The sequence below is a fragment of the Malus sylvestris genome, chromosome 7, assembly GCF_916048215.2.
Source record: "Malus sylvestris chromosome 7, drMalSylv7.2, whole genome shotgun sequence".
Taxonomy (NCBI): Eukaryota; Viridiplantae; Streptophyta; class Magnoliopsida; order Rosales; family Rosaceae; genus Malus; species Malus sylvestris.
The window spans coordinates 24441314-24466768 of NC_062266.1; the positions used below are offsets into that span (position 1 = coordinate 24441314).

Sequence of the window (25455 nt, forward strand, 5' to 3'; positions counted from 1 at the left end):
TATAGGTCTTTACCATTCCATTCCTTACTAAATGAAATCGAACATTTTCAATAGTTTCCCTTAACGTGTTGTTACACCTGCTACAAGGACATCGGATTCTAGTTGCACCTGGGTTTTGTATGGTGCAAAGTTAATAAAATCCTCGCTTCCATTCAAGTATTCGTTGGCGCATATGTTCAGGTTCTGCATCCACATTCTGTCCATCATTCCTGCAACCACAATAATAGTACAACAATCACAACAACTTCAATATGATCTTGTCACCTTATGCCTTCGGTAAGGGCCTTATCCCATTCGGGAATGCAAAATTATGTCATGTAATTTACGATTACTTCATATTAGATTTTGACGTGGAGAAATTTTGGTAGCATCTCTGTACAGTTCTTCAAGTGCATGACATAGATATGAAATACCTATGTACCACCAGAAGAACGTACACAGATGACACCAAAATCCCCACCACCAAAACCTAATCCTTTAACCGTAAACTATGCGTCATAACTTTGCATTCCTAAACTATCCAAATAATGGGACAATTCAAGAATCAATTGGACCATAGTCATGCTTTCGCATCCATATGCGACATCCAACTAATCCTCAAAAGAGAAACTAAGTTTTACTAAAAAAAAACCAAATACGAAGTTAATTACAATTAACAACACAAATTTGTACATATACAATTCAACATTCTACATAATTATAACATAAAAAAATTTGTAATAAATATAATTTAACAACTTAATATAAACATAACAACATAATTTCAATAGTTTAACTAATTTATATTTTTTTAAATAAAACGAAGAAAATACCTTTCTAATCGTTATCCACCGAGCGCTAGTCACACACAGTATCCCTATACACAACGAATTTTACAATGTTAGTATGAATTGACATTGATACTTATAAATGAAATTAACAAAAAAAACCCTTACCAAACACACCAAAACAGCTCGATCAACCTAGAAAAGATTGAGATTTAGATGGACAAAGTATTAGAGGAAGAAATTGAGAGAAAATGGGAACGACGGATCCCGAATTGAAGAAAAACGAAGGGAAAGAAGGTGCAGAGGTCAAATTTGCAGTTTTTCTACAGTTTTCTGCCTCTGCAGCTAAAGTCACATTATAAAGATTACTTTAGGAAGAATCACTTTGCGCGACGAAGTGCAAGTTACTTTTGCGCGATGAAATATAACTTCATTGCGCAAGTATCTTTTTTTTTTCTTTTTCAAAATTCTCGTTTTCGTTTTCTTTATAATTTAATAATGTAAACTATTTGCGCGACGAACACTATATTTGTCGCGCAAGTTGCATTATTTCTTTTTCCTTTTTTTTTTCCGTTTTCTTTCTAACTAATGTAATTTTTGTTATCCAATTAAAATTATCAAACCAAATTATATATTACCAAAATATTTATTAAAACTAATTTATTAACAAAAATATATATTATAACTAATGTAAACTTTAAGTCGTCCATGTAACATAAATTTTAAAAATAAAGTCCAACATAACATTCAAATAAATCTTATTTCATAAACAAAAAAGAAAAAAAAACCAAATTAAGTTCACTCTTCCTCTGGGTCATCAGCATTAGCAGCAGCCCGTTGTACATCGAACTTTCACTGCCCGAACTGCATCTTGAAAAGGTTGTCCACATATTTCGGCTGCTTCTCATCGGTTTCATCAACATCCCAAACAACTTGTAATGGAAATAAAATTAAATTAGTTATCGCAAAAATATTATTTTTAAACAAAAACAATTACACATTCTTTAATAAGACTTACCGATAACTCTTGCATTATGGAGTTCTTCAAGTCCACATGCACCATTTTCCAAGACTTAAACTCGGTAGAACACTGCTTCCGCACCAATCCCCTATATCGAACCTAAGTTCGGCGGATACTTCAACCGAACTTTTGTCTTCAAACGAGGGCAAACACTTACGTCGGTACCTCTCTATTGTCAACACAGCTTTCCTCATTTTTTTCCTACCACAAAAATTTAAAACGTAATAGCCTATTAAAACAATACTTTCAACCATATCAAATGTAAAACAATTAATTCAAGAATTTTTTTTTTTACCTTTCCCTTCACGAGAGCCTTCTCCCTCCCAACTTTTTGTTGAATCTGAAACCGAATCGGCCATCATTTGAAACAAAACCTTTGCAAAATAGCGTTCTGAATCAGTGTTTATATAAAACCTTACACACTTTGGGCGACGAATCCTTGGTCGCACAAAGTGTGTTATAAATGTGCACTATAAATGGGAGTGTTTAATGCACGGCTGACTGTTTTCAGCAACTTTGCATGGCGAATATGTAGAAAAACTCGTCGCGCAAATTTTAGGCGCCAAATTTTATTTACCCGCATTTTCTTGCGCGACGAAATTGTTTGTTGCGCAAAGTTTTTATTTTTTTGAATTCTTCCGATGTTTGTGCAACCTAAGTGTGTTTGTGTCACGCAAGTTACACTTATGCGACAAAATCTTCTTTGTCGTGCAAGTTGTTTTTTCTACTAGTGCGTATGGAATAGAGAGTCAGTATACTATCAATGTGTGGTTAGATACATCTTATATTCAATATATATATATATATATATATTAATCAACAATAGCAATAGGAAATAAATTCGAAACAAACTTAAGTCCACACGGACAAGGAAATAATTTCTGTTTCTTCTTTCCTAAATCAAGAAGTTCAAAAAATAAGAAATACGATAAATTTCTCGATCTTATAATTCTTTCTTCTTTCCTATGTTACAACACTTTTTCACAAACTTTTGATATACAATTGCCGACAATAAAAGAACTAACGCTAATTTTCAAATCAAGTAGTTTTTATCAATTACTTCCAATAATAAAAAATCTATTTTCATGTTTGGAGTGTACGTCCAGAGACTAATAATACATTACGAAATTTTGAAATTGCATGATTGCAATTATGAGGGCATTTTTTTGTTTTATTCAAGAGATATTTTACTAAATAATCTAAACTACGAAAAATCAGACTTAAGTAGGTTAACTTGGTCATGTTCATGTTCGCAAAATGAAGGCTTATTGGTATTAGTATTTATGGTTCATGAACAAGAGAAATCCTAAAAGACTCTTTCAAAGTAGAACTCTTCCATAAATTCTTTGTCACATTATATTTTTAGCGTAATATTTTATAATTTTGACATAAAAATTGACGTTAAACATGAAGTATGAATAAATAGGACTTTTAGTAACAAGTTCATGATAATATATAATAGATTTATTAAGAGTGAGTACGAGATGATGATTTCGACAAAAAATTAATATGATTAATTAAGTGAAAATCGCTGATAAACAATGTTGATGATGTCAGACATTGGTGGTGGTGACGGCATAGATAAGAATAGATGATCAGGAATCATGATTTTAATGGGTGGATTATCTATTTCCCAAATGTCAATCTTATCATTATCTTATATTTAAGTCATATCTAGTACAAAACTTTTACACAATAGAATCTCTCTACAGTCATAATCCTGAGACAAAATTAATTTTGTAACTATAGGAGATTATTACATAATAGAAGTGTAGTTAGAGAAGACAATATATTCTGACTTAGTTATTCTAAATGGAAGTTGCGTGCATACAAGTGATAAACTTTGTAGTTCTATGTAGGCCTACCATCAATATCATTGATATTTGTTTCTATTTAACCACTTATCATTAGGTTTGAGGTTTCATTATAAAAAGCTTCAGTGATATTAGAGGTGAAAACTCTCATATATTACTTGTATATTATTTAATCTTTTGACCTATGTGAGATCCTATTCTCCAGCACATTCCCTCACGAGTGGTCCCACATAGGGTTGGTTACAAGGGAAACTAATATGCACATCAAGAACTAGTCAAGTTACTATGTCGGAGCTAATACAACCGGTCATCATTCAGGGACTAGAACCTACACAACTTTTCGAAAGCCCAGTCATTGAATAGCCTTAAACTAGAGTTAGCACAACTTTTCAAAAACTCAACTTAAGGAGACAAAATTCGAGCACTGTAAATTGGGCCCAAAATGTGCCAAAAGAATAGCCTACTCTAATACCAAGATAAATATAGAATTTTATTTGTCGTGTATTCTTCTCTTAATCGGAGGCAATAGATGTGTAAAAGGCTACACATAACTTGTATTACAATAGACAATTAAGGAACCCTAATTAATACTAAAAACATTCAGTAGGTGTGGGCTCTGATACCATGTTAAACCTTGTAGGCTCATGCAGGTCCACCACCAACATCGCTGATGTTGTTTTCACTTAACTACCTATTACTTGGTGTGAGGTTTTACCATTAAAGGTCTCGGTGTTATATTAATTGTATATTATTTTGTTATATGACCCATGTAGGATCCTATTCTCCAACACAAGGAACCACATTGTAGTAGAGCATGTCAATTTTAAATTATAACATTAGAAAAAGAGACAAATATCTAATCTCTAAAAGTTATTGCATGTACATAACAATAAATCATCGTCTCATATAACTTTAAAGAAATATTTTATTTTCATTTTAATATTCTATTTGTAAATTGCATATTTTTGGACTTATTAACATATTATATGTGGGGGCAAGTTTCTTAAAAGAAACCTAGAAAAATATATTACAACATTGAGTTTATTTTTATATATAACTTGTCCAAGTTTGGACCGGAATTTTGTTTCACTTCATGGAAATTATCCTTTAGTATTATTACAAATAGTTTCTACTACACCTGTATTTTTTGATTCATATGCAAAGCGTACAAGAGAATTGCTTAAGCATTTCTCTGACCATAAAGCTTAGCGTGGCTACTTGGTAAAGCTTACTCTGAATTGCTGGAGACATTAGTTATGAAGATATTTTCAGCTGGTATTCACTTGAGGAATAATGCACATGACTGGACGAGGTTCGGGTCAACACTTCAACCAAACAAAATGAAATAACAAGGGAAAGAGGATCTTAATGCATTCAAATATCACTACATGTGCAAATGATGTGCTGCCCTTAATTTAGTGAGAAAATTAAAAACTAATTTGGAGGGAATAACTAATTAAAAGAAGCCATCCTTAGCTTAGTTGGTAGAGTGCGTGGCCTTTAATTAATCACGTGGTTCTAGGTTCACATATGATGGATTGTCCTAGTAATTAGGATATTTCTATTCAACATGCTAAGTTCAGACTCTCCCCTTCTCTTAATATAAATTCAAATAGCAATACGCTTGAATTTTAAAAAATGCGAGACGCGTAAAATATCCAGTCAAATCAGCAACAATTTTAATAACCATGCACCTTGAAAATGAAACTATCAATTGCTTTATTTTTTTCTTATGATCTGAAATTTAGAGAAAAGTTTCGAATAACCCACAGTAATTATAGAATTAAAACTTTTAGTCCTTGATTAGTGTGGTGAAATCAGCTGCATGATTATGATTATGTCCATGCACACTCTGTGAAAATGGTAACTGTCCTTCTATAGCTTTGATAACTCAAGTGTCACTGTAAAAATAAAAAAAACCACCATTTCCAGATGAAAGGATTTCGTCGTCAAAGGTTTTGGCCGACAGAACTTCGTTGAGCAAAATTAATCGGGCAAAGATCGTAGTTAAAACTTTGGTCCGACGAATTGTAGAACTCTGTCGGGCAAATACTGTTTTTTGGGTGTCTCAGAAGTTCAAAATTAACTCTGAGAATTTTTGGTTTCAGAAAAGAAAACGTTTTTTAATATTCTGTTGCTGCAGCAAACTAATTAGAAGGGAAATCCCCAGAACACGTCTTATATTTTTGGAGGTGGGTTTTCAACAAATCTATGCTCATTACGATTCGTGTGTACCCAACCAATTGAGTGAGGTGATAGTTGTTGCATATAAAGCTAGATTGGGATTCCACTACATTAGGATGGTGGGTTCCAAAATTTTAAGAGTATGAAAATCACTATCCATTCTTTGTCTTCTAGGTTCATAAAACGAAAAAGCTAACCCGTTCTCCCAAACGATTTCCAGCTTAATCTGCTCTGAGGCCAGTTGTCTTAATAGAAATATTCTCCTTAGTTTGATGAGATTCAATCTGACTTTGTAAACTCTCTTAAGAAAAGGAGTGATTTTGGATTGTTTGAAAAAAAGGGTCCAAAGAATAATTGAGTAAAAGAAGAATGCATATGCTACAAGCCCTCTGCTTTACTCATCCAAGAAGACTGTCACACGATTCACACATCGTTCACAAAACTTTATGGGTTTCAATTTTCTCGGATTATGCATCATACAACAATAGAGGGCTAATTATAATTTACAACTTTCAGGTTTGATGTGGTTTTCAAAAAATGTTATTGGTTTCAATTTTCTCATATTGTACTTTGAGGGTTTAAAACTTAATCAATTTATACATTTTATCTTTTTAAATGTCCAACTTTTTGAAATAATAACCACACGCTTTTTTTTTCTTCCAACACACCTTTGTTTATTTTGTCTGTTAAATATTATTCAATCTGATAACTAATAATAAACAGAGGTATGAGAGAAGCTAAAAAAAATGTGCGAAAATTGAAACTTTTTGTTTGTTTATAATTTATAGTTGAAATGAAGGGAGCAAGAAATTATGACTGCATTTTTCTCTGTCTGCAATATATAGTTGACACCGATGCAATGCGATATATTGAACATGATAACTAAGGTAGAATTCACTAGCAAATTAGACTCAATTAGAAATTCAGAAAACTTCAAAATTCAAATTTTTTCTTCTGAATAAACGATATTATCTATAACCATTTTCAACCCATAGGTCGAGCCGGGTGACCGCATGGGGGCCGCATTCTCGGGGGCACCAAAATTATCTTGTTGGTCAGTACATATGAGGTTATGTTTTTGCACGCATATTCATTTTCTTTAAATACCACGAAAGGTCAAATCTCCCTAGCAACAAATTAGGGCCCATTTTTCTTTTTGCTGGGAAGCCTTTTTCGTTTTTTACAATGGTGTTATGTTTAAAACTTTAAATATATTGTCTGGAACAAAAAATAGTAGTTTTTTTTTATATATAATTTCACAACTTCATGGTCTTAGAACAATATATATGTAGTATGTGTCCATTAAGATCCTTAAAAATTATTACTGTAATTTGGTATTCATTCATTGTTTATATATAAAAACAAAAAAACTCAAAACATTTTTCTAATGGGACCGATATTGCCAATTGGTAAAATGTTAGTAAAATAGAAATAAAAAACACCCAACAACTATAAGCTTAATACAAAAATAATTATGTGAAGTTATACTAAGACATCTTTTTTTAATAAGGAACTTTAACGAAAAGCTCACGGTACTGTTCACTTTAACGAAAAACCACATTTTACACTAAAAAGTCAATCATAGTACTATTCACTTTACTCTTTATTTTGTCCTTATTGTTAAAACTCAAAGTTTTCAAGCTATTTTCATTAATTTTCCTTGACCTCAAAATCTCAAGAATGACCTTACCACCAACCACCACCAGTGCTTGTTCGTGTTATTGTCCAAATTTTTTTGAACCTTTTACAGTAGGACTCCAAAAAGTTCGAGTTGTGAATCTGCCACTAAGAGAAAGTGAAGGAGTTGAGACAAGTAGCGTGAATTTTTTGGAGAAGGTAAATCTGCTCTTGAACGGGTTGTCTTTCTTTGGATTTCGTCAAGGTGAAGATTGTTGGTGTATTAATTTGAATTCGAACTCTATGATTGATTGAATAAAGGTTCAAATCTTCAACCAATAATACTCTAGATACAGTTTGAGACTCATGAACATTTACCTACTTAAAATTCTGAATATATGTCATGATCTCGAGTACTCAGATTTATTATGTGACATATATCTAAGTACTCGAGATCATGACATATATTTAGAATTTGAAGTAGGTAAATGTTCATGAGTCTCAAACTGTATCTAGAGTATTATTGGTTGAAGATATTATAACTTTAATGGGGTTCCCTATTTGTAGCCATTAGATAAAATTTCAAGGGTCCGGATTTGTGGGGCATGAGGCTTAGGTGGAAGGGATCCGGAGAGGATCCCTTTCCTATTACGTGGTGTATCACAACCGTAGGTACACAAGCTCCATGCATCTAGCAGTCACGGAAGTATTCCCCCAACGAAGTCGTGTATATATAAGCACCTCAAACAACAAACCCTTCCTCACCTACTCCTCTCTCTCTCTTTCTCTCTCTCTCTCTGACTCTGTCTTCTCTATGTCTTTCTTTCTTACAAAGAATAGATCTTAACCATTACTACACCCTTCTTCTTCTTCTTCTTCTTCTTCTTCTTCTTCTTCTTCTTCTTCTTCTTCTTCTTCTTCTTCTTCTTCTTCTTCTTCTTCTTCTTCTTCTTCTTCTTCTTCTTCTTCTTCTTCTATATTTTTATTGTTTAATTCTTCCAACTTAGCTTGGCTTTCCTTGCTTGATGCTGCTGCTGTTGTTCTTTCTTCTTCTTCTTCTTCTTAATGATTCACATCTAATCTCATCCACCGGATTTCTAAATAACTCACAGTGTATTCTGACCCACAAGTCCTTCACACCCATGGAATCTATGAATTACACAAGGAAAAGTAGTTGGCTCCGTGTTGTTACTTTGTGCTAATTCCTTTTTTTGTTTTTCATGAAATTATTTTAAAAAATTCAATTTTTTTAAGAATTTTTTTTAATTTCTCAGTCGTTGAGAACCGTATATTCTATTAGGGTTCCCCCAAGGCCTCAGGTCATTGGATCCACTTACCACATCAGCCAATGCTTGTGGCTGACATACACAATACACCAATTGTTCCTTTTTCTTTTTTTCCTTATATTTTCTTCATATATTTTTCTTCTTTTTTCCATTACTATTTCTTCCTATATATTATCTTTTTTCCTTTATGATCGTCCAAGTTCAATCCGTAACTTGAAAGATAAATTGATGATCCAGTCATTGTTTGCGGGTGCAGCATCATCAAGATTCACAAGTGAGTAGTGTGACATGATTTAATCGATTTAGTCATGTCGATTGAACTCGAGGAGTTGAGAATCTTGATGATGCTGCATCAGCAATAGCTGACTATACTCCCGCAGAGCTGCAAAAGGATCAAATTTTCAGCATCCAAAACCAGCAAGGTAATAAACTCTTTCCAATCATCAGCCCTTAATATTCCATCCATCGTTGCTTACTAAACATATAACCGCAGAGCTGCAAAAGGATCAAAATTTCAGCATCCAAAACCAACAAGGTAATAAACGCTTTCTAAACATCAGCCATTAATAGTCCATATCGTTGTTTATTAAACATATATAACTTGGTGGTTAATTTTTCTTGATCATGCTCTAACGTGTACCATCATTTAAGTTTAAAATATATATACTTTCCTTCATGTTCCCATTATATATAGGATTTTTGAATGTGTAGATCTAGTGGGTAGCTGTAGTTACTTTAGGGTTTTGTTGGCCATGGAAAGACGAATTTCTGGGTGATTCTGCTTTTGGAATTTAGTCATATATTCGGAATTTTTTTGGATCTAAAAATTTGGGAGTTCCTGTAATAAAACATTCAATTGAATCAAAATATATAGGTGGTAGCCGTCATGTGGTTCGGTAGTTCAGGTTACTCTTCAGTATGACATATCTCTATTCCCAATTGAAAACTTGATATCACCTTGAGGGCTCTGATTCAATCGTGAGTTCTCTTTCTCCCAAAGAATACAACCATCCTGTCATCATAGTAATCCCAAAAAAATTCTTGCAAATCATCCTGAGAAAATTCTGAGCTAAAGCATTTAGTATTGCGCCAGAAGTACTAAATATCCAAATAGTTTAAAAGAAAAAAGTAAAGACAAAAGACAGGTGTTGCCTCATCTTTCCAATATAGAGGAATATGTGTGTGTGTGTGTGTGTATTCTTTGCAGTAACATGGTGGATTTTCGGATTCATAAATATGTGCTAATACCTGAAGAGATGAGCTTCTAGGCCTAGTTCACAATTAGTTATCACCTTCGAGACTTATATCCGGATATTGCAGCATGCCACCAACAAATAACCTATTTGTATGTGAGTTATCAATTCTTCAATCACTGTTTTTTTTATTTACGTCACTTCTTTCTACATCACTTACTATAAGGTACTTATGCAGTGGAAAATCTCAAAACTGTACATGTCTAACTGATACCATATAATTAAGCAGCTAGCTATAGCTACAATTCATATTCTTTAATGCCTCATTCCTTCGCATTTTAGAGCTGGTCGATAGTACTCGAAATACCATGCATGCACATATACAGCCAGGCTATGCATGACAGAATACCCGACATGCAAAACAAGATAAGCGTAGAGGCGTAGAGGCTGGAACTTTTCTTTTGATAGAAAGCCTGTGCTGGAACTCAGAACTTAGAAGAGTAAAAGATAATTATGCTTCTATATATATATATATATATATATATATATATATATATATATATATATATATATATATCTGTTTCTTGTTTTCCATAGACAATTGTATGTCACAAAACCACACACACACACACACACACACACGTATAGTACATATTCAAAGAAGCATCTTCATGGAGGAATGAAAATTGATGATGTTTTAGAATTAATTATAATTACTATTGGATTGAATATTGTCCAGTATTAAGTAATGTAATAATTGGATGATGATTTGGCTTCAACGACGGAAGAATGGCATAGTTTGTAATTTCAGATTTATACTTTGTAATTTTACTAACACTGGCCAACTGCCTCTAATTTTTGGAGAGCATTTTTGTTAAGTATGATATTTAAGCAACCCATGGCTAATGTTGATTCGAAGACAGGCGCGCATACATGAAAAAGAAAAGAAAAGCATGCGTAAACATTTGGAAGACAGGTGCGCATACATGAAAAAGAAAAGAAAAGCATGCATAAACATTTGGAGCCATTGGATTGTCAAATACCATTGTTTTAATTTATTTATAATCTTAAGAATCTAATGATTGGCCTGGTCTATAGGAATTATAATGGATAAATCATTATTTCAAGGTATGCTGAATGAAGAAACGAAAATATTGTGTTCAACTTGAAAATAGAAGATGGATTACTTATAAAGAAATAAGAAGTCTATTGTCTAATCTAGTATTCGCCTCAACAGAAAAATCTATCTCCTCTACCATCAATATACCTTGAATTTAAGACCTCATTTGATACATATGGCTGGATTAGAATGAAGGACTCTTAAATATCAAGGTATATTGAAGGCAGAAATGATGGTTTTTCATTTAGAGAGGATTAGAAGAGTGGACTGCCTAGGGCGGTGCCGCTGGTTGGTCCTCTTTTTAAGAAAAAATAAAAATAAGAAGAGGATTAGTCTAGTCAATCTTCAATCCAATCTAGGTGTTTATTATTTTATAGTTTTTCTCTTAACATATCTTTAATATAGTAGTTTATCATTCTAATTCAATCATGTATAACAAACGAGTCTTAAAAGATTATCCATTATTACAATCCAATCATGAAAGACAAAACGAAGATTTTAGGGTATGCTTTCATTTTTTTTTAAGCTTATAACAGAACTTCTCATATAAAGAAATGTTACGAACATTAGACCCAAGTCTATACTAGCGTGGCTAATGTTGTTACTATAGAATTGAACCGGTGAATTTAGCATATACACAAGTGAAGTAGAAGAATCTTAAGCCATGTCATGTGGGACATTGATGACAAGAGCTGTTATATCAAGTGAAAAGAAGGGAGACGAATCGTTCATACATTTGAAGGTCCACAAGTTTGTAGAGTGACTGAAAAAGAGAAAAGAAAAACAACAGTAATGAGCTGAGGTCATAGGAGATCATCACCCCAACTGAAAACTGCTTTTATGCATATACAAATAATGCATGTAAGAATATAACGTCTCTAGTTTCTTGATTGATAACTATTCTTCAAACATGTATGTGGCGTGAACCTTTTTCTACAAGCATCTCACACGTTTTATGTTTTTATTTGAGTTTTATCAATCATTTTCCCTGTCAATCCAGCTACACAGTCTGACTGTTTAATATAAGTTTGGGATATTAAAATTTCAAATCAGTTACGTACGTATATAAGCTACATAGATATTTTTTTTGGGTAAATTACATAAAATTACTTCAACGGTCAAACCACAATCTTATATTTCATAGTTTAAACATTGTAATGTCATATCTCAACTTATGAATTCGTTACAATGTCAGACTTTCGTTAACTTTTTTATCAATTTGGCTATTAAATGATAACGTGGTAACAGCAGGGCCCACTCATTTGCTAATTGGAATAAAAAATTAATTAATTATTGATAATTAATTTTTTGTTAACAATTAAAATTAATTTTAAAAAAAATCTTTATTTAAAAGTTTGTATTTGGGGTTGATCTTGATTTTGATGAAATGACAAAAAATTAAAGTTTTTAATTGTTGGCAAGGGTGTTCTTAGAGTATCTTCAAAAGAGATGCCAAAATGTATACATCAGCTATAACAGTAAAAAAAGACCACACTAATATTCTCCAAACGAAATGTCAAATCGTATGAGGTGATGACATGGATTGGCAACAAAAGAGGTTGTTGTCAAATTTGACAGCAGCTTCAAATGTTTTTTTATTTATTATTAAATGTATTTTATTAATTTTTAATTAATTTAATCATTTATTATAATTAATATTGAGTTGAACGATGCAATTATCCTATTTTTGCCTTCTTTTAAATTAAAGAAGATGAATAAATTATACTGACTAAACTTTAAATGTGCTTTATTAAATTTTAATTAGTTTAATAATAAATAATAATTTAAATTGACATAAACAAACTTTAATAAACAAACTTTAAAAGATATTGAATTGTCACATAAGCTGTTAAAATTTAAATTTTATGTTCAAAATTTGATCTCTCCATCTTAAACGCCTTTGTTCGAATGCCCTGAAGGCTTCCAGACCCCATCCCGGCCGGCCGGCCGCCACCGTCTCGCGTTTGTCCCAAGTCCTCCAATTTGTCTTTAGAACCTCCTCGACTTCCCAAACGCTGTCGGCAAAAAAGTCTGTTCGTCGTCGTCCTCCTCCTCGCCCCCAACGGATCCGAATTCGAATTTTTTAATAAATAAATAAATAAAATCTAAACCCGATGGTGCGCCGAGGCTTTGAATTGTCGTCGATCTCCTAGTTGGGAACGACGATTCCGGTGGAGACGAAACTGACGTGCTTGGTGACGTCGACCTTTCGGTCATTCCTGCGTTTTTTGGAGCCGTCGTCGGAATCACCAGTGAACTCAGTCCATGACTCGGCCGAACCTGGTGGAAGAGCTGTCGTGAATTTCAAGGAGTCATTGACGATATGAATGGTGTTTGGGGGAGGTGATGATGGAGATTTGGAGCGGCGGAGGAGCTTTTTTTCTTCAAATTGGGGATTAGGGTTCTTGAGAGGGTGGTGGTGTTTTTGTATTTTTCCTTGAAATGAGGCTTAATTTTTTTTTTAATTTTTTTTTTTTGGATTTTAATTTTTATATATTTTTTTCAAATAATAAAGCCAGCGTGGAGTTTTAGTTGGGCAAAGAGTGGGTCTCATATCCACTATGTTAGCATTTAACAGAAATTTTAACATAAAAATAGATTGAGGTATGAAATTAAAACAAATTTGTAAGTTGATGTATGACATTATAATGTTTAAAAGATGAGGTACGAGTTGTTAGAAGACTTAAAGTTGAAGTGCTAAAATGTAATTTATCCTTTTTTTTTTAATAGTTCATTTTTTTTTCTTCTCTTTTGATAAATCAACAAATTAAAAATCACTAAATAAGAAAATGGCCCTCTACCACAGTGGTGGAAAGATGTTGTGTCATTGCATGATGATGGTGTGAGTTCGAACCCCGTCGGTGGCTAATCTAATATCTAACTTACTAATACAATTGCTTGACTCAAAAAAAATTTTGTAATGCAAAATTGCTCACCTTTGTGATTATTCACGATTCTTAGCTCCAAATTGAATTCAATTGCACTAATTTTACCAAAATTACATGTATTTGTCGCGCAAGAAAAAATAGGAAAAAAATTTTTGGCACCAAATGTTTGTGCGACGAATATTTCCACATATTTGTCGTGCAAAGTTTCGCTGAAAACGGTCAGCTGCCCATTAAACACTCTTATTTAGTGCGCATGTAAAACACACTATGCACGACCAAGGGTTCGTCGCACAGAGTGTTACAGGTTTTATATAAACACAGTTTCAGAACCCTAGTTTTCAAAGGTTTTGTTTCAAAGACAATGGCCTATTCGGTTCCTAATTCAACAAAAAGTTGCTAGGGTAAAGGCTCTCGTGGAGGGAAAGGTAAAAAAGAAATTTATTCTTGAATTAGTTGTCTTATATTTGATATGGTTGAAATTATTTTTTTAATAGTCTATTACTTTTAAAATTTTGTGGTAGAAAAAAAAATGAGGAAAGCTGTGTTGTGAATAGAGAGGTACCAGCGTAAGCGATTGCCTTCCATTGAAGACAAAAGTAGGGCTGATGCGTACGCCGAACTTATGTTTGATATTAGGGGATTGGTACAGAACCAATGTTCTACCGATTTTAAGTCTTGGAAAACGATGCCTGAAGAGTTGAAGAAGTCCATGGTGCAGGAGTTATCGGTAAGTTTGTATTAAAGAATGTGTAATTGTTTTTGTTAAAAAAATAGTATTTTTGTGATTATTAATTTATTTTTATTGGCATTACAGGTTTATTGGGAGGTTGATGAAACCGATGAGAAGCAACGAAAGTATTAGGACGACCTTTTCAAAATGCAATTCCAGCAATGGAAGTTCGATGTGCAACAGGCTGCAAAGGACACACGAGTTGCTGATATCCCTGTTGATGCCCCAGAGGAGGAGGAGTGAACTTTAATTTTTTTTTTTTTCGTTTATGAAATAAGATATATTTGAACGTTATGTTTGACTTTATTTTAAAAATTTATGTTATAGGGATGACTATTAATGTTTACATTAGTTATAATATATATTTGTGTTAATAAATTAGTTTTATTAATTATTTTGGTAATATATAATTTGGTTTGAGTTTTTTAATTGGATAAAAAAATTACATTAGTCATAAAGAAAACAAAAGAAAATTAAAAAAAATAATAATAATGCAACTTGCACGACGAATATAGTGTTCGTCATGCAAATAGTTTACATTAACCAATTATAAAGAAAACAAAAAGGAAAATTAAAAAGAAAATAAATTGAAACTTGTGCGACGAATATGATTTTCGTCGCGTGTCGCGCCAATTATTTAAAATTACAACTTGCGCGACGAACACTATATTCGTCGCGCAAAGTAATTTTTCCAAAAGTAATCTTTATAAGGTGACTTCCGCTGCAAAGGCAAAAACTACAAAAAAACTGCATAATCCGCCCTTGCACCTCCTCCCCCTTTGTTTTTTCTTCTATCTGGCATCCATCGTTCCCATTTTCTCTCAATTTATTCCTCTAATACTCCATCCATATAAATCTCTATCTTCTCTAGGTTGATCGAGCTATTTCGGTGTGTTTGGTAAGCGTTTTTTTTTTAAATTTTCATTTAAAAGTATCAATGTCAATTCCTATTAACGTTGTAAAATTCGTTGTGTATAGGGATATTGTGTGTGACTAGCGCTCGGTGGATAACGATTTGGAAGGTATTTTCTTCGTTTTATTTTTTTAAAATATAAATTATTTAAATTATATTGAAATTATGTTGTTAAATTTTGTATGTTATAATTATGTATAATGTTGAATTGTATATGTACTTTGTACGTGACATACAAATATGTGTTGTGATGTATGAAGTTAATTGTAATTAACTTCGTACGTGTTTTTTTTAGTAAAACTTAGTTTCCCATTCGAGGATTAGTTGGATTTTGTGCATGGATGCGAAAGCACGACTGCGGTCCACTTGATTCTTGACTTGTCCCATTATTTGGACAATTTGGGAATGCAAAGTTATGGCGCGTAGTTTACAGTTAAAGGATTAGGTTTTGGTCATGGGGATTTCGGGGTCATCTCTTTACGTTCTTCGAGTGGCATATAGGTATTTCATATCTATGTCGTGTGTTTATACCATACTTAGGGCCTCCGTATTTAGATCTCGTACAAATAATCGGAGGACTTCAATGTAATGATGTAATAAAGGAAGGGGCAAATATGTAATAAGTGAGGAGTTCTTATTCTATAAAAGGACTCCTCACCCTCACAATTAAGGGAGGCCAATTCCTAGGCCCTCTCACCCCCTCTCAAAGCCTCACTCTCATTACAGAGGTTCTCACATTCTCTCTTTCACCTCTCAAATAACTACATAATCAGTGTGGATGTAGCCCAAACCTTAGGGTGAACCATGATACATCTTATGTTATTTACATTTCTTGCAGATTCACGGTCGGATTTACGTTGTTCCAAGACTTCAGGTTTTGTGCATCAACATTTGGCGACGTCTATGGGAATCGACACGAAAAACTATATCGGTTCTCTTTCATTTTTTCACCTCCACCGTGAATCTGCAAAATCTGCAAAAACCCAGTAACCTAGAACCTCATTCCTTGGCTTTTCCAGAAAACCTTCGCGGACCCCAAAACTCTCTTTCTTTCTCTAAAAATCCAGTCTCTCTCAGTAATCCCACAACTTTTCTCTCTCATATCTCTCCCTTCCTCCCTAAAAATCGCCTGGTTCTTCAAGATCCCTGTACCCAAACACCAACTTTCCTTCTACATCCTCGAAATTCGCGTTGGGATTTTCTCGGGAAAGTAAAGGCTAAGGTTAAGGTTTGGGAGGGAAACAACAAGATGAGATTTTGGGATCTGGAAGCGGGTCAAGGCTTCAATTATTCCCGACGAGGAGACCTCGGCATTGGAAAGCAGGATCCCACTTAAGCTGTGGCCTCCGACATGTTCCAGATTAACACCGCCGTATCCACCTTCTAGAGGCTCATCATGGCGTCCTCCTCCATGCCTATCCATACAAATGAAACATCGTGAACAACCACCGCAGATCCGACTATGATCTAACTGGGTCACAGAGACAAAGAAAGCAAAATCAGATTCAGACGAAAATCAAAATTCCAGATTTCAACTTGTGTTGTTCGTCGGCCTGATTCGAAGTCAATCACTATATCTCTCTGAAAATCCCCAATCTCTCTCACGAAGGGTCGAAGATTATGGCTACGGATGGCGTGGCAGACCGATGGAGGCCACCGCCGCAAACGCTGAGCGCAGGTAACAATGGAAACTGTGTGATGAGGAGGAGACGCGCGAGGACCATGGCAATGGCAGAGCTGAAGCTAAAGCTCGACTGGGGTTTCGAGATGCTTTCGAAGTTGCTCGTGAGATTGAAGTTCAGTTTCAGAGAGCTTCAGAGTCGGGGAACGAAATTTCCAAGATGCTTAAGTGCCGAGCCATTGACTTCTACTGAAGTGGCTGCTCCTGCTCAATTGGGGTTCGATGAAGAATTGATGTTGAGATCCAAAAATCTCTCTTCCACCTTATAGAAGCTATATCTTTGGGATAAGAAACTTTACAATGAAGTAAAAGTCAAGGAAAAAATGCGGGTGGTCCATGACAGGAAGGTCAGTAAGCTAAAGCATTTAGATGAAAGGGGAACGCAGCTGATTTGGGTCAGATATACGAGTTGTCCAGTGAGTTGAGTCTCCACCTCCGAGTCAACTTGGTAGGGTATGATTATTCAGGTTACGGATAGTCTCTGGGAGCAATTAGCATCTGGCGCAACAGCTTTTGAATCAAGAGTGCAAGTGGATAACAAGTTGTGGACTCGTGGACCAAGAAGCCCTAAGAAAAGAAAAGAGAAAAGAGAAAAGAGAAAGAAATGGAAAAAACAAAAGCAAAGCAGAAAAGAAAAAACAAAAGCAAAGCAGATCATTTCGAGAAAAAGCAAAAAGCAAAAGGGAGGTTTTCCTCTGCGAGAGCACATGGCGACATTGCAAAAGCAAGGAATAAACACCCCACCAAAATGATCTGATTTACTTTCCTTATGTTTGAATGATGTAATTTATTTTTTGTATCTTTCGAAGACATCTGTATAAACCCCATTAGAGGGTAATAATAATAAATAAATAAAAAATGGCAAAGCCCAAATTAAAAGGGCTGGAATGTTGTGTAGATGGCGAAGGCCCATAAGCCCAAAATAGCTCCAACCAGGCGATCAAAAGTACACCCAGTACTCCACAATTATTCGGCAACCTGCCGCTATTATCACCAACCTGGTGATCAAAAGTATGCCCAGTACTCCAAAATTATTCGGCAACCTGCCGCTATTACGACCAACCAGGTGATCAAAAGTACCTCCAGTACTCCCAAATTATACATGAGCATTACTCATGTCAATCATACATAAACATTCATGAGCATTACTCATATCAATCATACATAAACATTCATGAGCATCACTCATGTCAACATCCATGAATATCACTCATGTCAACATCCATGAGCATCACTCATGTCAATCAGCTTCAAAAGCTTCATTTACAAAAACTCTAGCTTCAAAAGCTTCATTTACAGAGCTCTAGCTTCAAAAGCTTTATTTACAAAAGCTCTAGCTTCAAAAGCTTTATTTACAGAGCTCTAGATTCAAAAGCTTCATTTACAAAGCTCTAGCTTCAAAAGCTTTATTTACAGAGCTCCAGCTTCAAAGCTTCACTTGCAAAGCTTTACCTATAAAGCTTCAGTGCAGGGTATACAAATACCGCCTCCGAACAACAGCCACTTCGGCTCATACATGGTTTCAATTTGAAGTCTCCAGCCAACAGACGCTATTGACCGAAGACGTGGGGGACTACATTATGTACCGTATATTGGGCCTCAATTGGGCCTCATAAAAAATACTTGGGGGACTTAGCCCATCACTTATGTATTGAGGAACGAGCCCTTATTTTATAAAATGGACTCTCTCACTTTCCTTAGAGAGCACTCATGAAAAATACTTGAGGGACTCTAGCCCATTATTCATGTACTGAGGAGCGAGCCCTTATTTTATAAAAGGGACTCCCTCACTTTCATTAGAGAGCATCGCCGTCTGTTGAGCAACCGCCTCTCCGTGAGCATCAACTCTGACCCATCACTTATGTATTGAGGAGCGAGCCCTTATTCTATAAAAGGGACTCCCTCACCTTTATTAGAGAGCATCGTCGCCAGCTGAGTAACCGCCTCGTCGCGAGCATCAACTCTAGCCCATATTTATGTATTGAGGAGTGAGCCCTTATTCTACAAAAGGGACTCCCTCATCTTTAAACGCCATAAGCCGAGTCAACCAAGTCAACATAAGCCACAACCAGAGCAGCCTCGCAACATGTGCTACTTCTAGTTGAGCATCATTTCACTTTGAGCACCGCCGCATATCGAGTATCAGTTCTAGACGACATCTAGTTACTTCGGCCCACACATGACTGAATTTCAAGTTTCCAGCCAAAAGACTCTCTTGACTGAAGACTTGGGGGACTACTGTTTATACCATACTTAGGGCCTTTGTATTTAGATCTCGTACAAATACTCGGAGGACTTAAATGTAATTATGTAATAAAGGAAGGGGCAAATATGTAATAAATGAGGAGCCCTTATTCTATAAAAGGACTTCTCACCCTCATAATTGGGAGGGCCATTTCTTAAGCCTTCTCACCCCTCTCACATCCCTTCTCATATTCAGAGGTTTTCTCCCTCACCTCTCAGATAAATACAATATTAGTGTGGACGTAGCCCAAACCTTACGGTGAACCACGATACATCTTGTGTTATTTACATTTCTTGCAAATTCACGGTCTGATTTACGTTGTTCCAAGACCTCTGGTTTTATGCATAAACATCGTGCACTTGAAGAACTGTACAGAGATGTTGTCGAAATTTCTCCACATTGAAATCTAATTTGAAGTAGTCGTAAATTACATGACATAACTTTGCATTCCTAAATGGGATAGGGCATTTATCGGAGGCATAAGGTGATAAGATCATGTTGAAGTTGTTATGATTGTTGTGTTGTTATTGTGGTTGCAGGAATTATGGACAGAACCTGGATGTAGAATCCGAACAGATACGCAGATAAATACTTGGACATAATCAATGATTTTATTGACTTTGCATGTACACACAGCCCTGGTGCAACTAGAATCCAGTGTCCTTGTAGGAGGTTTAACAATACATTAAGGGACACTATTAAAAATGTTAGATTTCGTTTAGTAAGGAATGGAATGGTAAAGACCTATAATATTTGGAACCATCACGGGGAACAATTAGACAATGCTTCGTCTTCAAACGTGAAAAGTGTGGGCAATGTTGAACCTAATATGGATCATAATGAACAAGTCATGGAAATTTTAAATGACGCTTTTCCATTTGCGTTGACAAATACCAATTAAAAAGGGGAAGATGACGTGCCTACATCAATGATGTAGAATTTGAACAATATGAAAAATTATTAAAAAATGCTAACTAAGAGTTATACCTGGGGTGCAAGGGCTTTTTGGTTCTCACAGCTATTATGGATCTAATGCACAGCAAAATAAAGTATCGTATGTCGAACCAGTATGTTGATTACTTTTTGGGGGTTTTCAAGAGAATGTTGCCAAAAGACAATTGTTTGCCAAAAGACCATAGAAACGCTCCAATTGAATGGGAATATGAAGCGGTTTATGGATGAATAGGGACAATGATAAAGCCAGAAGGGATCTTGCGTTTTTTTCCATGAAACCGAATGACAAAAAAGAGTTTTTAAAGTTTTTATCGTCTGTAAAGTTTCTCGATGAGTATGCTTCTAATATTGCGCGTTGCGTGAATGTTGATGGGTGTAAATTAGCTAGGCTAAAGAGTCATAACTGCCATGTGGTTCTGTAACACCTACTTCCTGTTGGTATTCGACATCTCTTGCCAGACGACGTAGTGAAACCAATCATGTTGTTATCCAGATTTTTTTTCGCAATTGACATCAAGGTCATTACGAAAGACTGACGTTAATCAGTTGTGCCATGACATTGTCCAAGTTCTATGCAAGTTTGAGATTATATTTCCTCCAGTTTTCTTCACAAGTATGATTCACGTGATGATTCACTTATCGAATGAGGCATTGTTTGTTGGACTAGTTAACTTTATATAGATGTATCTAATAGAAAGGTATATAATCATCGTCATTTTTATAAAATCATTATCTGACGGCTAGTAAAATTTGTATCGTATCGTTTTATTTTGGCAGGCTTCTCGAGGAGTTGAAGAAAAGTGTACGAAACAAAGCGAAACCCGAATGATTAATTATACAGGCTTGGGTGGCATATGAGGCGCTTACATTTTGTGGAATGTATTAAAGGTTGCAATAATGACAGGGGTGTGAGAAAAGAGAAACTTTCAATTTTTGTCCAAATTGCTTGACCTTTCGGAGATCTAATACGAGGCGAGTCGTTTTTCAAAAAAGACATGGAGGTAGCACATTGGTTCGTACTCAACAGTTGTGACGAGACAATGTCATACCTAGACGAGCATGAAGATACGATGAAGCGGGCACATGCTTCACAATTGTATGCCAAGAAACACCATGGATTGTTTCCGCGATGGTTTCTCGAATATGTAAGTTTGAAGTGTTTTGTATTAGACATATATATTGTACCAATTAATTTGCTTGAACTAACAAATTTAAGTGTTTGTGTAATATTAGGTGAATCAACTGAAAGCATCAAATTTCCCAGCGTACAGTGAATAGCTATATAACTTGGCATGCGAACTGATCGCGCTGAATTGTTCTCGGGTTACCATGTTTATTTATACCATATTTAGGGCCTCGTATTTAGATCTTGTACAAATACTCAGGGGACTTAAATGTAATTATGTGATAAAGGAAGGGGAAAATATGTAATAAGTGAGGAGTCCTTATTCTATAAAAGGACCCATCACCCTCACAATTAGGAGAGGCCAACTCTTAGGCTTCAAACCCTCTCACATCCCCTCTCATATTACAGAGGTTCTCTCCCTCACCTCTCAGATAAATACATAATCAGTGTGGATGTAGCCCAAACCTTGGGGTGAACCACGATACATCTTATGTTATTTACTTTACTTGCAGATTCACGGTTGGATTTACGTTGTTCCAAGGCCTCCGGTTTTGTGCATCAACATTTGGCGCCGTCTGTGGGAATCGATACGAAAAGTTGTGTCGGTTCTTTTTCATTTTTTCACCTCTGCCGTGAATCTGCGAACCAAAGTCACTGCAAAACCCATATCTAAAAAATGCAGAAATGAAAACTCCGAAACTCAACCATAGTTTTCTTTCTTTCTTTCTCTCTTGTTTCTAAGGTTGTGTGCTTTTAGTCATTGAGATCTGCATCAAGATGGGTTGTCCTGTTTTCTCCCACCTCACAAAAAAAAAAAAAAAACAACCAGTCCAATAGTGAAAGCTCGATACGGACGACACAGACTTCTGCGACCACATACGAGATACTGAAGACAACCGAGGTGAGATCTGCACGCGCTGGATTGCAACCTCACAGCCCTCTGCGACCATATACAGGCGGAGGGCTTCAATGCCGGTGCCTTCTTTGATATGGTCGTCCATGCCATGGGCTCCACCTACGCCAAGGACTTCGGAGATTTCAAGTTCGTCACTGCCGTCGATCTCAAGAAATTGCTTTTGCTGCTGCTGCCTTTTCCTATTTTTTGGGGCGTTTTTCTGCTATCACCGCTGTCCAACACCTTCTCCTGTGCCGTTATCACCACTGTTGACCTCGAGAGACTCGAAGTCCTTGGCCATGGAAACGACGACATCATCTGCAAGGTCCGCCACAAGTGGACTTTAGCCAACTACATTTACAAACTCGTCCAAGGTCACCCCCACCATCAATATCTGTCATTTTGTGTTCTCTCTCTCAGCCTCTTACTTCGCAGCTGTAAATGCAGCTAGATTTTAGTTTTTACTGTATTATCTCATGGGGAAGAAAATAGGCACTTCCTGGTTGACTGCTGTCAAAAGAGCTTTCAGATCTCCCACTAAAGACTACGAAGATCAAAAGAAAAGAGAGAAGCGCAAGTGGATTTTCAGAAAACCCACAAATTTCAACCAACAAGAAACCGTGACCCAAGAAGCAGTTGCGGAGCAAAAGCATGTTTCAGCAGCTGTAGAGCAAAAACACGTGTTTGCTATGGCGGAGGCTACGGCGGAAGCGGCAATGGCTACTGCCCATGCAGCCGCTAAGGTAGCTTGGCTGACTAGGCCTTCTAATCATGCTAGAGAACACTACTACGCCATTGTTATCCAGACAGCTTTCAGAGGATACTTAGCAAGAAGGGCGCTTTGTGCGCTTAAAGGGCTTATGAAGTTGAAGGCCTTGGTGATATGCCACAATGTAAGGAAGCAAGCAAAGATGACGCTTAAGTGCATGCAGGCTATGGTTTGGGTGCAGGCTCGGGTGCTCGATCAGCTCACCAGGCTTTCTCACATAGGCAGCAGACAGTCTGCGTTTAGTGACACCACTAGTAGCGTTTGGGAATCACGTTATCTTCAAGACATTTCAGATAGGAAATCCATGTTATCGGATTTCGTGGCCCATCATCTCAAAAGCAAGAAAAGCAAGCACTGTCAGAAAAGGAATATAGAAAGCAAAAGCAATGAGTAGGGAGACCACCAGTAAAGCAACAAGAAAAGAAACAAAAGCAGAAAACAAAAGAGAAAACAAAAGCAGAAAAGAAAAGAGAAAGCAAAAGTGAGGAATAAACACCTCATGACATGATTTACTTTTCTTGTTTTTGAATGATGTAATTTATTTTTCAGATCTTTCAGAGACATCTGTATAAACCCCATCAGAGGGTAAAAAAGTAAAAAATAAAAAAATATAATAAAAAATAAAAAATAAAAAAAGGGCAAGCCCAAAATAATAGGCTGCAATGTCATATGGAGGATGAAGGCCCATAAGCCCAAAATAGCACCAACCAAGCGACCAAAAGTACGCCCAGTACTACCAAAATTATTCGGCAAACTATCGTTATTACCACCAACCAGGTGATCAAAAGTACGCCCAGTACTCCAAAATTATTCGGCAACCCGCTGTTATTACCACCAACCAGGTGATGAAATGTACAACCGATACTCTCCTTCATGCCACCAACCATTTGATACATAAACATTCATGACCATCATTCATGTTAACATTCATGAGCATCACTCAAGAAAACATCCATGAGCATCACTCATGTCAATCAACATAAACATTCATGAGCATCACTTATGTCAATCAACTTCAAAAGCTTCATTTACAGAGCTCTACCTTCAAAAGCTTCATTTATAAAAGCTCCAGCTTCGAAAGCTTCATTTACAGAGCTTTAGCTTCAAAGCTTCACTTGCAAAGCTTCACCTACAAAGTTTCAGTGCAGGGTATACAAATACCTCATTTGAACAACCGCCACTTCGGCTTATACATAGATTCAATTTGAAGTCTCCAGCCAACAAACTCTATTGACCGAAGACTTGGAGATTACATTATGTACCATATATTGGGCCTCAACTGGGCCTCATGAAAAATACTTGGGGGACTTAGCCTATTATTTATGTATTAAGGAGCGAGCCCTTATTCTATAAAAGGGATTCCCTCACTTTCATTAGAGAGCACCCATTATTCATGTACTGAGGAGCGAGCCCTTATTTTATAAAAGGGACTTCCTCACCTTCATTAGAAAGCAATGCCGCCAGCTGAGCAATCATCTCGCCGCGAGCATCACTCCTAACCCATCACTTATGTATTGAGGAGCAAGCCCTTATTCTATAAAAGGGACTCCCTCACCATCATTAGAGAGCATTGCCGCCTACTGAGCAACCGCCTGGCCGCAAGCATTAACTTTAGCCCATCATTTATGTATTGAGGAGCAAGCCCTTATTCTATAAAAGGGACCCCCTCACTTTCAAACGCCACAAGCCGAGCCAACCAATGCAACATAAGCCACGAGCCGAGCAGCCTCGCAACGTGTGCTACATCTAATTGATCATCATTTCAGATTGAGCACCACCTCATATCGAGCATCATTTCAAGACAACATCTAGTTACTTCGGCCCACACATGGCTTGAATTTCAAGTCTCCAGCTAAAAGACTATCTTGACTGAAAACTTGGGGGACTACTGTTTATACCATATTTAGGGCCTCGTATTTAGATCTCGTACAAATACTCAGGGGACTTAAATATAATTATGTGATAAAGGAAGGGCCAAATATGTAATAAGTGAGGAGTCCTTATTCTATAAAAGAAACCCTTACCCTCACAATTAGGAGAGGCCAACTCTTAGGCTTGAAACCCTCTCACATCCCCTCTCATATTACAGAGTCTCTCTCCCTTACCTCTCAGATAAATACATAATCAGTGTGGACGTAGCCCAAACTTTGGGGTGAACCACAATACATCTTGTGTTATTTACTTTACTTGCAGAGTCACGGTTGGATTTACGTTGTTCCAAGACCTTCGGTTTTGTGCATCAACAATGTTAA

The 25455-nt window shown here is 36.0% G+C and overlaps 1 long non-coding RNA gene across 1 annotated transcript; it reads left to right on the plus strand.

Moving 5' to 3' along the window:
- The first annotated feature begins 8180 nt into the window (after positions 1–8180).
- Positions 8181–12051, plus strand: LOC126627797 (uncharacterized). The gene is made up of 2 exons (XR_007625136.1): positions 8181–9111; positions 9183–12051. It is a non-coding gene; the product is annotated as an uncharacterized LOC126627797 (long non-coding RNA).
- Positions 12052–25455: the final 13404 nt, after the last annotated feature.